The 14,169-nt window shown below is 45.1% G+C and overlaps 1 long non-coding RNA gene across 1 annotated transcript in view; it reads left to right on the top strand.

The window, feature by feature from the left end:
- The window catches only part of LOC125618447, a 53,352-nt gene extending 39,902 nt beyond the window's left edge, over positions 1-13,450 (top strand). The window contains exons 2-3 of the long non-coding RNA XR_007349710.1: positions 4,655-4,745; positions 8,117-13,450. This is a non-coding gene — a long non-coding RNA (uncharacterized LOC125618447). The remainder of the gene's footprint in view (positions 1-4,654; positions 4,746-8,116) is intronic.
- Positions 13,451-14,169: the final 719 nt, after the last annotated feature.

Here is a 14,169-nt window from a genome sequence, read left to right as displayed (position 1 = left end):
GGAAGGATAGGATAAGCAAGAGACCCCGGCCCCCCCCCCTCCCCCCCCCCCGCTCTCTTTATCCATTTACACTTGCTCTGTTCAACAGTGGAGTTGGCCTAAAACTGCACTTCCAGGGTTGAACCATAAAATATTGGATTGGCCCAGCTTAGATCACATGCTGAGTCCTGGTCCAATCAACTGAGGCCAGAGGGCAGTCACATGATACTAACTGGTGCCCCAGGCTTGCCCCTATGGGTGATCAGGGAACTCAAAGGGTGAGTTGGCCAGGCAAGGCCAAAGGATTTCAGGTTGGTACCAAGTGTTTCTTTCAAAGCAACTCTTTGGGCTCCTGATCCTGAGTTGGCTTCATCCTGCCAATTCCTATGTGGAGTTCAGAGTCACTAAGAGTACATGGCTGATTTCCCTCAGCTTTTAGCAGGAAGCTAGAAGGTCCCCACCATGACCAGAGCAGAGAAGCAGTGGAGAGCTGACTTTCCCTCAGGGAAGCTTCTGTGACTTGGGCATGAAGGACAGAATGGTCTCTCCCCTCCATTCTGCATTACAAGGAGAGTCTAAGAGGAGCCCAATGCCTCCAATTCTGAGGACCTGTGTACAGATGTTACCATCAAATCTGCACTTTAGACCTCTCTGTGGCAGATGAAATAGGGAAGCAAAACACTCAGAGTTCTCAATCCTGGGAAATGAAATTTATTTTGGCCAGTCCACCAGAAAATGAATTCATTGTGTACTACTAGTCAAGATGGACCTTCTGTTAATGGCAAAATCAAAGTAGTTTAAAACAGCCTGGGTTAACTTCCTGTTCACATCTACTCAAGGGTCCAGGCTTCTTCCTTCTAATGGCTTCACCATCTTCTAGGGATCTGGTCCCACTGGGTCCTCTACACCCTGCTAGGAGGTAAGAGCATGGAGGATTTCAGAGGGGTTTAAGGACCAGAAGTCCATTACTTCTCCCCACATGCTTTTAGTCAGAAGTCAGCCATGTGGCCACACCTACAAGCCAGAAGCCTGGGAACCCAGGGCAGTCTAACTCTGTGTGCCTAAATACAAGAGAAAATATTTCTGATGACAATGCTCTTGGGTGACATTAGGAAGCACACCTCAGAGTCACAGGCAGGTGAGAGCTGACAATAAGGCTCAACTTCTAGGAGTGCTGCCAAACCCCATCTCAGACCTTGATGAGGCAATTACAGTAGCCTGTGCCATTTGCAAGCACTAGACACTGGAAACCAGCTTCACGGCAATGCTACCTCTGCTAGAGCTAATGATACATCCAGTCCCAGAACCTGACCTTGCGATGTTTGCAAGACAGCAACCACTGCCCTTCTGACAGCCAGTGTTATCACCATCACCCAAAACATGCTGATGCTCCAGGGTGACTCCCTTCCCTGCCCTGTTGTTTCCCTTTTGGGTTTATTCTGGTTCAGATATGAGGTGTCCCCTAAAAGCTCTTGGTTAATGCAGGAATGCTCAAAGGTGAAATGATTAGATGTTAGAGTTGTGATCTAATCGGTAAACTGATCCATTTGATGATTAATAATGTCGGAGGACACTGTACTGTGTGGTAACTGTGGGCAATGGGGCGTGACTGAAGGAGATGAGTTGCTGGGGACATACTCTGGAAGGTTCCTCCTCCCTCAGCCCCTTTCCCCCATCTGCTTCCTGGCTGCCCTGAGGTGAGCAGCTTCCCTCTGCCACACCCTTCCACCATGATGTTCTGCCTCACCTCGGCCTACAGCAAGGAAACTGGCCCACTGTAGACAGAGACTTCTGAAGCCATGAGCCCAGAATAAATTTTTTTCTCCTCTAATTGTTCTTGGGGATATTTTGTCACAGCAATGAAAAACTGACTAACACAGGGTTATTTGCTTCCAAGTTCAAGTTCTGCACAGGAACATTCGAAGTGTGGGCTTAGCCGCAAGACCTCATTCTTCCTGCTCAGGAGGATGGGAATTTGAGTTCTGACTTTTATTCCAGGAAGGCAGGACTCACACTGTGAGTCCTTTTCTGTAACGAGAAGATAGAAGACAGTCATGAAAAAAAAAAAAAAAAGAAGAAGAAGAAGAAGACAGCAATGAACAAGACAAATGTCCCCTTTTGCAGGTGATCAGGGAAGGAGCCCCCCTGGCAACTTCAGCTCTGACAGGGCTTAGATAAAATGATGTTGAGGATGAATCATACATTATGTTCAGACAAATTCCAAAAGTGAAATGGCCAAGTAGCAGGTTCTTAGAGTTGGGAGTAAGTGAAAGTTTTTGTTTAAATCTCCAACTTAATTCAGGAATCCCCTCTGCCAAAGCTGCCCTGCATTCGGATTAGTCCCCCGAAACGATTCATGGGGTTAGACGACTCAGTACTGATCTTCAAGGCAGGCTTTTGGATCACTTTTTGTTCTTCAAAGTTTCATTTCTTTCCTTTTTCTCTTTTTGTTAAGCACTCACCTGGCTTTCTCCTGCCAGCAGCCTGAGTCTTCTTCCCTGGGAATCCACATGGAACAAATCTGCCCTTCAAGCATATAACATATTTTTTATGTTTCACCAACCTGTCCTCTTTTTCTCCTTTTCTAGGATGAACATCCCTTTTACTCCATTTCTCAGGCAGAAGGGCAGAAGGATGTATTCTATTAGTCCACTTTCTGTTACTGTAACAAAATCCCTGAGCTAATCAACTTTAGAACTGGAAAGGTTTTTTTTGGTTCATGTTTTCAGAGGTTCCAGTCTTTGACAATTGGCTCTGTTTGTTTCGGCCTCTGGTGAGGCAGCATAATTACAGTGGGAACAGGTGGTACAGCAACCTACTCACCTCATGGCAGTCAGAAAGCGTAGAGACAGGAAGAGGCCAGAGTCCCAATATTCTCTTCAAGGGCAAACTCTCAGTGTCCTAACTTCCTCCTTCTCTTAAAGTTTTCACCACCTCTAATAGTGCTAAGCTGGGAACCAAGTCTTTAACATATGGGCCTTTGGGTGACTCAAAATCCATTCTATAGTATAGCCCCAAATGGTAGGGCTGAAATTTCACTACTCTTGAAAAATGTCTCAGAGTATGAATTCCAGCTTGACATATGGGAGAACTGAGACACCAAGCAGTTGAGAAAATAGAAGAAATTGGGGTCTGGATCAAAGATGTGAAACCATGGTCACCTCCAAGTTCATATAGATGCTGCTTCTACCTGGCCCAATCTTGACCCCACCCAGGGGACTCCCAGCCTGTGCGCTAGCTCCAGAGCCACACAATTCCCAAGCCCAGGGAGCTTTGGCCTGCTCGCTGTCATGTTGGCATCTTTCAACTCTTGTTGCAAACAGTAAGAGACACTGAAGTGGGATCATGGAAATAAGCCTCCTATGAGAGCTTCTAAGATGTTACCCTGAGCATGTGAGTAAATTGACTTAGGAAAAGTGGGGGGGGGACCAACACTTGTTTACCCTGATTTTTTTTGTTAATAAAAAGGAAATTTATGTTCTTTTTCTGAAACTACTACCTGTCATCTCACTGCACGCAGCCTAATGGGTCCCCACAAGGAAGGAAGGAGACAGTTAGGATCACCGGCGATCCTGCAGAGCCCGTCTGGAAACAATGGCTGCCACAGCTGTCCATCATGGCCAAGTTCAAATGTGGATACTTCATAAGATGCTTCAACTGGTCAGGTCCTTGGCTCAAACTATGCTTCATTCCAAAAGTCCCGGATCCTTCACTCTATCTATCTTACTCACTGTTTTCATGATTATAAAGGAGATGTATGGTTATTTTAAAATATCTGGAAAATATATTTACCCATTAAAAAAAAGGAAGTGACCAGGACTAACCATTGCTAACAATTTAGTGCCTCTCATCTGGATTTTTACACACATATTTTTGTATAAGAATGTGAATGTCATGCTGTGTATATCATTGTGCAGACTTTTTTCTCATTTAAAATTGTGTTGGGAGCATTTTCCATATGGATTCTTGGACAGTATGGCCGGAGAGTGGATCCCATCCCTACTTTCACATGGTCATTCCCCAGTCAGGGAATCTTGTGTGTGCCAGGCACTGTCATAGGCTTTGGGGTCATAATAGCAAACAAGACAGCATCCCATCCTTTGTGGGACTTGTAATCTGGTGGGAGAAGCGAAGGTCATTACAAAGGGGACAAGTGAGAGAGAAAAGGATGGAGCCTTCCACCAGCAACAACAGAGACCCAACACAGTAGGGTCAGTGGCCAACAGCGGGTGGCACAGCGTCACTGAGGAAGTCATGGCCAAGCAGAGCCCTGAGGACTAAATGCAGAAAGTGGTCGGATTCCTGAGAGAGGAGGTAGAAACAACAGGACTTGATTGTTAACTGAATGTCAGGGAGGAACAAAGAATGTTTTCAAGGTTTCCTGCTTGAGCCGCCAGGAGGAGAGCTCATAATCTAGCTCCGGGTTCAGAAACTTTAGGTTGTTTCCATTTTTTTCTTTTTTTGCTACTAATAATGCTGTGAGTGCTGGAAATGGTGGTGCACGCCTGTAATCCCAGCGGCTCTGGAGGCTGAGGCAAGAGGACAGTAAATTCAAAGCCAGCCTCAGCAACGGCCAGGTGCTAAGCAACTCAGTGAGACCCCGTCTCTAAATAAAATATAAAATAGGGCTGGGGATGTGGCTCAGTGGTTGAGTGCCCCTGAGTTCAATCCCCAGGACGACGACGACGACGACGACGACGACGATGATAATAATACTGTACTTCTCTGTTTATGTCCTCTGGAAAAAGGAGTTACTGGACCACTTGGTATGTGTGATGGTTTGGATATGAAGTATCCCCCCAAAGCTCCTATTGATGCAGAATATTCAGAGTTGAAGTGATCAGGTTAGAGAGCTGTAGCCTAATCTGTCCACCCTAGTTTGACTGAACTGACTGGCTGGTAACTATAGGCAGGTAGGGCATGGCTAGAGGAGGTGGCTACTGGGTGCATTTATGCCCACATACTCATGTTAGGACCACACACTCTGAGGTCATATGGATTGGAGGAAACTTAAGCCTTTATGTCTCAGCAGTCTCTTCCTCTGTAAAATGGGGAGATGGGCATCTGCCTGTCTTTTGGTCTTAGTTTGTGTGTAAGAGACACATGCCCAGAACCCTTGCCCCTGGTGGGGCTTTCTGTGACCAGATGCAATTGGCTGTGGAAGCCTGTTGGAGAAGTGCTTCTCCCACAATCAGCCTGGGTGTCTGAGAAACTTCCCACCAGCAGAGTGACCCTCAAAGGACAACCAGGGGCCTGGCCAGATGGCTTGCTGAACCTTGCCAGAACCTCTTCAGGGGGTCAAAAGAGGAAGGTGAGCTCACAGTTAAAGGGCCTCATCAAGAGCAGGAGGTTTTGTTCACCTCTCTCCTGGCTTCCTCTCCCCATAGAGCCATAGTCCCTGGGCCTTGAAGGAGGTCCGCATTCTCTTGGCAGCTCTCTTCTTCTTTGTCTACAGTCTTTGAGGGACACTTGCAGGTAAGAGGCTTCCCCCAGTGACGACTTTGCATTTTGTGCAAACATCAGCAAACACAGCAAAGTATATAAAATAGTAGGTAGAAGCTACACAGGACCAAGGACCCACATTCTCAGGACACGTCATGGTACCATGGAAGATGTTTCAGAACCAAGTGCTGCCTGGGGTCTGGGTAAAGATGGGGAGGGGCCCTGTGTACCACCTTGGCCTCCTGAATGGTGACTTCCACAGGGCTTTTGGCCCAGCCCAGGGAGGGATGGTGTCTGATAGCCTCCAGATGGACACCAGGGGTTGGTGGGGGGTGGGGCGCTACCCTGTCTTGTCTGGAAGAGGTTCTCTGCAGGAAGGAACTCAATCCCTTCTACCTCAGCTGAGGAGAGTTTGAGAGTAAAAAACTCAGCCTTGGACAAAAAGCACAGTTGTAAATGGAGTGAATCTCTTCATTTTACCAGAACCAGATGTTTAGAAGCACTAGGAAAGAAGGAAGCCAAAGGTTAAGGAAACAGACTACTGCCATCAGGAACAATCAAGTTTTATGGCCATGCTTGTCACTGGCAGGGAGTTCACAAGTTACGATTCTGTGCTCAACATGCTACAGGACATTGGAGGGCAGAGGCACCTCCTGCTGTGGGAAGGAAGCCACAGAAAGGCCAAAAGATTTAATGCATGAGCCCAATGCGAGGGGTGGCCAGGGCTTCCCTGAGTGTCCATCACGACACCTGGATCCTTCCACACGGTCCATCTCTGCAGTTTGGAAGCTGATCAGAGTCTTGGATTCTTTATCACCAGCCCTGTCTCCTCTATGACCAAAGTCCCCCCATCGTCTGGATGCCCAGATGATGAGCCTAGTTGCTGCACCTGCAGGATGGCAAAGCTGGGGAATGTCAGACTGAACTGTGTTGGGACCCGGGTGTGTTCACACTGATGTGTGTGAGTTGTGTACAATTCAGATAAGATCAGAGCTTCACCTTCACCTCTGTTCAAAACCCTCCAGCCGTCTCCTGCCTCCCTCACTGCTAGTGACAGCAGAGGCGTTTCTGGCTCTCAGGTGCCACATGGAGTAGCTCTTGCCAGCGCTCTGGCTCTCTCCCCCCATCCACTCTGGCCACACTGCACTTCTCCACCAGGCAGGCAGGCTCCCAGCCAAGGCCTTTGTCCCTGAGTGTCTCTGGTCTGGAATAGCCGTCTCCGTGTATTGGTATGTCTTCCCTCCAAGTGTCTTCTGAATGTCATGTTCCCGGGAGGCCCTCCCTGAGCATCTGCTTAAAATGACAGCCCCTCTCACCTGCACTTCCTGCCCTCTTCCTGCCTTAATATATCTCCATAGCATCTCACTTCCTAGTGTTCTACTTAATGTACTTATTTATGCTTTCATCATCTCCCCATATTGTAAGAGAGTTTTTTTTTTCTTCTCTTTCCATCACTATCATAATTTTAATGCTCAGAACAGTGCTTACTTGTTGAACAAATGACTCATATATGGATTTTTTTTGAGCAGGGCATTTCACAAAGCAGGTTGGATGTCCCCTTGATCCCCATCCTGGCCGCTGGTTATGCAGAGGGAATGCAATCTCATTTAATAACAATCTGAGCCAAACAATTGAAAAGGCAGGAGTCATAGAAAAGAAATTCTAAAGATCTCCCCCAAATTCAGTATGATGCATATACTTTTTGTGATGATCTAGTCATCCATCGGCATGCCAGTTGTATCAGACATCCTTTGCGCATCACTTCCAATTCTCTCACCTGGGTCCCTGATGCAGTGGCCAGTTCCATGCAGATGCTGACTGGCTTTGACAGGTGCAACCTGACAACATCACCTCAGGCACCTGCAGTGAACCTCTCCATTCCTGATTCGTAGTCTCTACTGTGCCCGCAGCAAGAAACTACTGGACTTTACATGTGTACAACTTAGAAATATGAGAGACTGTGTGTTTGTCCTCAACAAATGGGGACAGAAACTGATGAATAAAAGCTTCTATTTTTGTTCTGGACAACAGTTTTGAGATACCTCTTATAAGTTTCTCAAAACTCCCTCAGAAAAGAATACCAGTTGGTTGTAATGGTGGCCAAGTGGTAAGTAGTAAGTGGGTGAGGATAACATGAGATGTATAATTGCATCCTATCTATTCAGGTGTTTTGGGATGTAGTGCAGGTGGAAGGTGAAGTATTAGGTTGTGTGGTGGTTGTCACATCTGATAAGTACAGAGACAATGGTAATTATAAAGACTGTGGAGTTGGCCAAGTGTTGTTACCATATAGGTCTTGGACAGTCAGTTATCAACTGAAGGCACAGAGTAGAAATCAAAGGGCTTGTGTGGAAGCATTTAATGTTACAATTGTCACCTGCACTTCTCAGGGCAGAATGTACTGAAAACTAGACCCATGGTCTAATTAAGAGTGGCCAAACCACAAAGGAAATTGAATTCCCAGCTTTGACAGATCTTCCCATTTCAAATTCAGAGCACTTATAGGAAAAGTGTGGGGCCCTAAAGTCTGAAATGAGGACATTTATGTAGTTAAACCCCAAAATCTTGAACCGTAATTCCCTGAAAGTTCCAAGTTTTTATGAACCAGAGGAAAGCAGTCTGCTTGCCTGGAGACCTTGCAAGGACCTTACTTGAGGCAAATAACTCACAAGATGACACATCTTTCCTTTTCCAGATTCACCTCATCATCCTTCTTTTAATTCAAGAAGATAATTATGGCCAAGTGAGGAAGAAGTTTCTGCTTCGGGAGAAAATAATTTAAATCTGGCAAGAACTGAAGGAATGTGTTTGGGAGGAGCTCTTGATGTGTTGGACTGAGTGGGTAGAATAAATGTCTAAAAAGTGGGGACAAATCTATTGAATTGAATTGGGGGTATTATCCATGACTTGGTTTTCAGGTCCCAGTAAGGACACCTGGAGCAAGTCCTCATATTGCCAGAAGCCTTCTGAAGTTTAGGCGTAACTGTAGAAGTTAAGGTTGAGGTAGAGATGCTGAAGTTGCCCTCGCATAGTACTGAGAAAGTGGCTGGAAGGTCAAGGATGTAGGAATATTAGAATGGACTTATTAGGAAAAACTATTTAATTCTTCACTTGATTCTGTTATCTGAGAAGACACAGAGGACACTTCCTTCATGAAAATAGAAGGGGCTATAATGATGGTCAGGTGAAGATAGAGGATGAAGGCAGTGAAATTTTTTGAGAAGCTTGGTGGTGAACCTCCTCTGAGAGCTAGAAACTCCCATGAAATTGTACTTCACTCTATTAACAGACATGATAGAATTCTGGAAAGGCAAAAGGGAGGTGAATGTAAATTCAGTAATGGTCAATGAGGTCAGAGTGGTAGGCAGAGTACCTTGACCTACAAGCCAATAGACCTTGGTGTTCCGAGAGGCCAGCTACATGTATAGCTGACCAGAGTGGTCACTTGAGATGTGATTAGGTACCAGTGCGGAAAATCACAGTACCTCACAGTCTATAGGTCTGAGTTGGTTCAGTCCCAAAGCCCAATAATAAAAGATGGGAGAGGTACTTTGGAGATAGATCATTGCACCATAACCTCAAGTATATACAATGAATACTCCCCTGATCCTTCTCCAAAAGGACCTTTACCAGTGTAGCTGTGCACTGAGGACAGGGAGATGCCCAGTCTTTTCAAAGACAATTGGGTATGGGAATTGGGTTGATGCTGACCCCAGGGAAGTCAGCTCCAGCTAGGTAGGGAAGTTATACAGGTGATAAATCTAGTCCTGGCCTCAGACTGACCTGTAATATATCCAGTGTATTCAGATACTCACCCTTTGATTACTTTCCCAGTCCTGATGATATATTGGAATGGATAATCTCAAGAGCGAGCAGACCCCTCACATTGATAGAAGGGCTACATGGAAGTCTGTGACCTTGTACAAATCAGAAGCATCTCAGGAGAAACTTTAATGGTTAATGCAATTAAAGTTGAAGATTTAAAAGAGGACTGGGAATATAGCTCAGTGGTAGAACACTTGCTTAGCAAGCATAAGGCCCCTGGGTTTGATCTCCAACACCACAAAATAATAAAACACACACACACACCCACCACACCCACCACCACACACACACACACACACACACAGATTTAAAAGATGCCTGGGAATTTGTCCTCCTCATTTCCCCATTCCACTCATCTCTTTGGCCCATGTGTAAAAACCAGATGGATCATGGTTGGATGACAACAAACTATTACAAGTGCTGACCAAGTGGTAGTCCCAACAAAGCTGTGTGTTTACTGGAGCATATTAACATAGCCGCTGGCACTTGGCAAATTGTGTTATTTTCAGTCATTACCAGTAAGAAAAATCAAAATCAGAGCTGTGTTAACTCTCCATCTTTCTGACATGACATGAGTCAAAGGGTCCTTGAGTACCTTGACATTCCAAAGAAGAACTACCTGCTGATTTACCATATTGACATCCTGCTAATCGGACCTGGTGAGCAAAAAGTGAAAAGGCCTAGTCAAACGGGGGTGTGCGAGAGAATGCACAGGATACTGTCACATTGCTGAAGTTTTTATGGTCCATCCGTCTGGGATATTCCAGAACATCTTCTGTAAGATGACAGACAAGTTTCAGTACATCATGCCTTTTGCCACTAGGAAGGGGACACTGTGCTTGATGAACCAGTTGGTGAGCCACTTTGGATTTTGGAGGCAATACATTACTGCATTTGGGAATCCCGTTATTCTCTACTTACTGGGTACCTTGGAAGACTTCCAAGTAGGGCTGAGAAGTAAAGAAGTTCAGCAGCAGATCTAGGTCTCACTGCAAATATCTCCTGCCATTTACAGATTTGGGTCCAGCAGATCTGATGCTGTTGAGGGTAACTAGGGTGAGTAAGGATGCTGGTTCGAATCTCAGATGAGCTCCAGCAGGAAAGTCCAGCACAGACTCCTAGGGTTCTGAAGCAAGGTGAGAATTTACCTTATTCTCACCAGTCTTTACTTATTTCATTCCCAGGACCCACCATCCCACTCACTTATCCCCATCAGAACCCACAATTTCAACCCTACTTCCAAGTGCTGGGCTGTTTTCTCAGGGAAGCCAATATGCACCACAAACCTGGTCTTTGCTCTGTGGGGCAAGCCTAGAGCTCTCCTGAGACCCTGTATACCTATATACCTGATGTCCCTGATATGGCTCTGAAGATCAGAGGGTCAATTTAGTGGCTCTGCTGACCAAGATGTTTGTGATAGCAAAGGATGCAGTACAGGGGTACTCTGGCACTTCATCCAAAGACATCAAAAATATCCCTGCTAGTAGGATGCTCTCATGTCCTGGAATTCTAGGATAAGAGTATAATAAACCCTATGTGTCCCTGGTAAGTGTAAGGAGAGCCTTATTAAATGAGATATCTCAAACTTGAACCCTGCAAGTCACAACTGGTTTTTCCAAGACTGTGCACATAACACATAACACCGATTTTAGTGAAAGCAAAGGAAAGCACACGCCACGCAGGCCAATTGAAGAAAATAATAAAAAAAAAAAGGTCACTGGAATCCACTAATGCCAGAAGGTGGAAAAGCTAAGCCAATCAACATGGTGTGCTGAGAATTCAAATGCACCCTACTCACAGACACAGGGATGGAAGCCAGGTGGGTGATCAGCCCAGAGAGAGGCAGCACCCATGCCCTCCAGCTCAGCCCCATGAAGAATTGGCTCTTTATTTATTTTTATTATTATTGGTTCTTTATATGTTATGGATTCCATATGAGCTATAGAGAGAGGACAATCCGAACTGTTATGTATCAGGTTTTCTGGTTTAAGAATTTGCACACTGGACTGGGGATACAGCTCAGCAGTAGAGCACTTGGCTAGAATATGCAAAGCCCCGGGTTCCAGCCCCAGCACTGAAAACAGAAAAAGAATTTGCAACCCACCTTGCCCTCCTTCCTCTCCCCCAACACTCTCAGGGACCCAGACCCATGATGTGGGTGATGTCTCTGGAGGGTTCACTCTGTGGACCCCAGCAGGCCTGCTGGGCAGAAGGCTGGACGAATCACACCTACTATGTGCAAGGCTTGGTGGGAGAGGTGTAGGCAGGGCGGGGACACAGCAGTGTTAGACCTCCTCCTTGCCTGCTCCCAACCAGGCTGGGCTGTTCAGGAGAGCAGGGAGCCAGGGAGCCCCTCCCAACCCCGCCATCCACGTCCTCTTCCCTCAGCCCCACAGGCCAAGACAAACGCAGGGCCCCATCCAAAGCCTGGAGGTGAGTGCTGTTCATTTAATGGATCTCTAGAGAATGAGGCTGAATGTGCTGACTGAACATATTCTAATAACTTGGAGGGAAAAATCCATATTGCAAATCACCTTACTTAGTTCGGCTTTACAAGAACTATTTATTTCACAAGAACCGCAGCCTGCTCTTCATTTTTGTTCTCCTTGAACAGCGGGAAATGGCACACAGATGAATCTAGGGGATTTTTCACCCTCCTGGCTAGAGAAGGAGGGGAAGGAAAATGTGTAGACACTCGAATCCTGTTAAAATAATTGATTCAGGCAGAGGCTTTGGTCATACATCTGAATACTCTCCACACTCAGTGACATTAAGCAGTGATCTCCCTCCCTGGGACAGGGGAGAAGAGAGCCATCTGTCACCTGGATGGCAGGACTTGCCTGTGTATCCTCAGGGTGTGCAGGCCTGAGCTGGGAGCTGGGAGAAGACAGGACAGAAAGGTTTCTGACCACAGGGGCAATAGTCAATAATGCAAGAGTATAAACGTCATGTCCCCTAGAAATTGGGATGACAGGGTAAATAATTACCTGTTTCTTAGAAATAAAGAGAGGAAGAGATACACAGAGCTTACCTGCCTCTTTGTCCCTAGCACTGTACCCATCAACACATCTAGCCGTGATCTGATAAGGCCACCATTATTATTCCATTTTGCAGCTTAGGTTTTGGAAACCCAGAGAGATTAAATAATTTGCTCAGGGTCACACTAACGGAAAATGGCGGGTACAAATCCAACCCCTGACCGCATATCTTCTTCCCCCTTCCTTGTCATCATGCTCTGGAAGGAAATGGAGGTAGAAGACTGTTTTGAGACAGAGATACAACATAAGGAAGGAGTAAGAGAAGATGCAAGACCCTGAGAAACTGCAGTGGCAGGTCCTGCCTTCTGACAAGGGGTGAGAATCCTGTAAACACGTCAGCATCCTGAACATCATTTACACCTTATCACTGTTGTGTTTCTCAGTCCCTTTGAAGAGCTGAAGGGGAAACTGAGTCACAAGAGACAGTTTGGGGCAAGTGTCATGGAGAGTCTGGAAGGAAATGCACCTAAAGAAAAATCTACAGAAATCCATAAAGACATATGTTTTCTGGATCTAAGTATATTCTAAAGTGTTCATTAGAGGACACGACAGACATGCCCTTGTTTAAAATTCGTTATTCACAATTTAGTCATTGTAATCATATGTCCAAAATAGGATTTTCTTTAGAGCCTAAACATGGAAGTTTTCGTTAAAGTTTTGATTATATGTGAAAACAGCATTTTCAAAGTGTTATGGACTGTATCATTAATAACAGATCAACTACTTTCAAATCCATAGTGTGTTGACCCATTTTATTAGGCAACCAGGTGACACCAATTCTTTTAATATTGATTGTGGTCATTTTATATCAGATGGCAATAGCTTCAATGTGAATGAGTCTCTTTCTTGAATGGGGAGAAAAGTTGAAAAAAACAAACAGGGTAACTTGCAACAAGGCTTGCTTTGGTTTTTTTTTCCATACAGATATTTCAGCTGTCTCAAGGAGAAACATTTTTGACATTTTAGAAGGACAACTCTGCCTTCTTAAAAAGGGTCTCCAAGATATTGTGGAGAGTGGTTCATAGAGGAATAAGACATACTCTCACAGACTGTGCATAATGTCAGGGAGATATCTGGATGACTGTAGAGTAGGTTAGTTGCTGCTAAGCATCATGGGAGAGGACTGAGCGCTGCCAATTACGTAATAGAGAATCACAATTGGCGATCCTATATATTTGATAGAGTTTTTTTCTTATGTTACTGGGAATTGAACGTAAGGTGGTTCTATCACTGAGCTACATTCCCAACCCTTTGTATTTTTATTTTGAGATAGAGTCTCACTAAGTTGTGGAGGCTGACCTCAAACTTGGAAGCCTCCTCAGTAGCTGGAATTACAGGTGGGTACCATTATACCCAGCTGGCTGATAGATTAAAAAAAGAAAAGTCCTCAGTAGGAGATTGTGTTTCAAATGATTGTAGCAGCATTATTCATAATAACCTGAAAGTGGAAACAACCTAAATGTCCATCAACCAATAACCAAAATGTGGAATATCCTTACAGTAGAATGTTATCCATCCACAAATAAGAATCAAGTACTGATACATATCACAATGTGGAAGAAGCTTGGAAACATTGTGGAAATGAAAAAAAGACCACACATTGGGTGATTCCAATTATATGAAGTGTTCAGAATAGACAATTCTATAGAGATAGAATCATCATGGTCTAGGATCAGTGGAGCTGAGGTGACTGGGGAGGTGTAATGAGAGATTTCTTTGGGGGGCAGTGAAAGTGATCTAGAATTAAATGTAATGATGGTTGCACAGATCTGGAGATACGCCAAACACCATTGAATATTATACTTTAACCAAATGAATTGAACACTGAGTGATTAATATCTCAATAAAACTATTTTTAAGTGGCAGGGGTGGGGGGAGGAATAGT

This window comes from Marmota marmota, unplaced genomic scaffold (assembly GCF_001458135.2).
Source record: "Marmota marmota marmota unplaced genomic scaffold, marMar, whole genome shotgun sequence".
NCBI lineage: Eukaryota > Metazoa > Chordata > Mammalia > Rodentia > Sciuridae > Marmota > Marmota marmota.
This window is presented reverse-complemented; position numbering and strand designations above follow the sequence as displayed.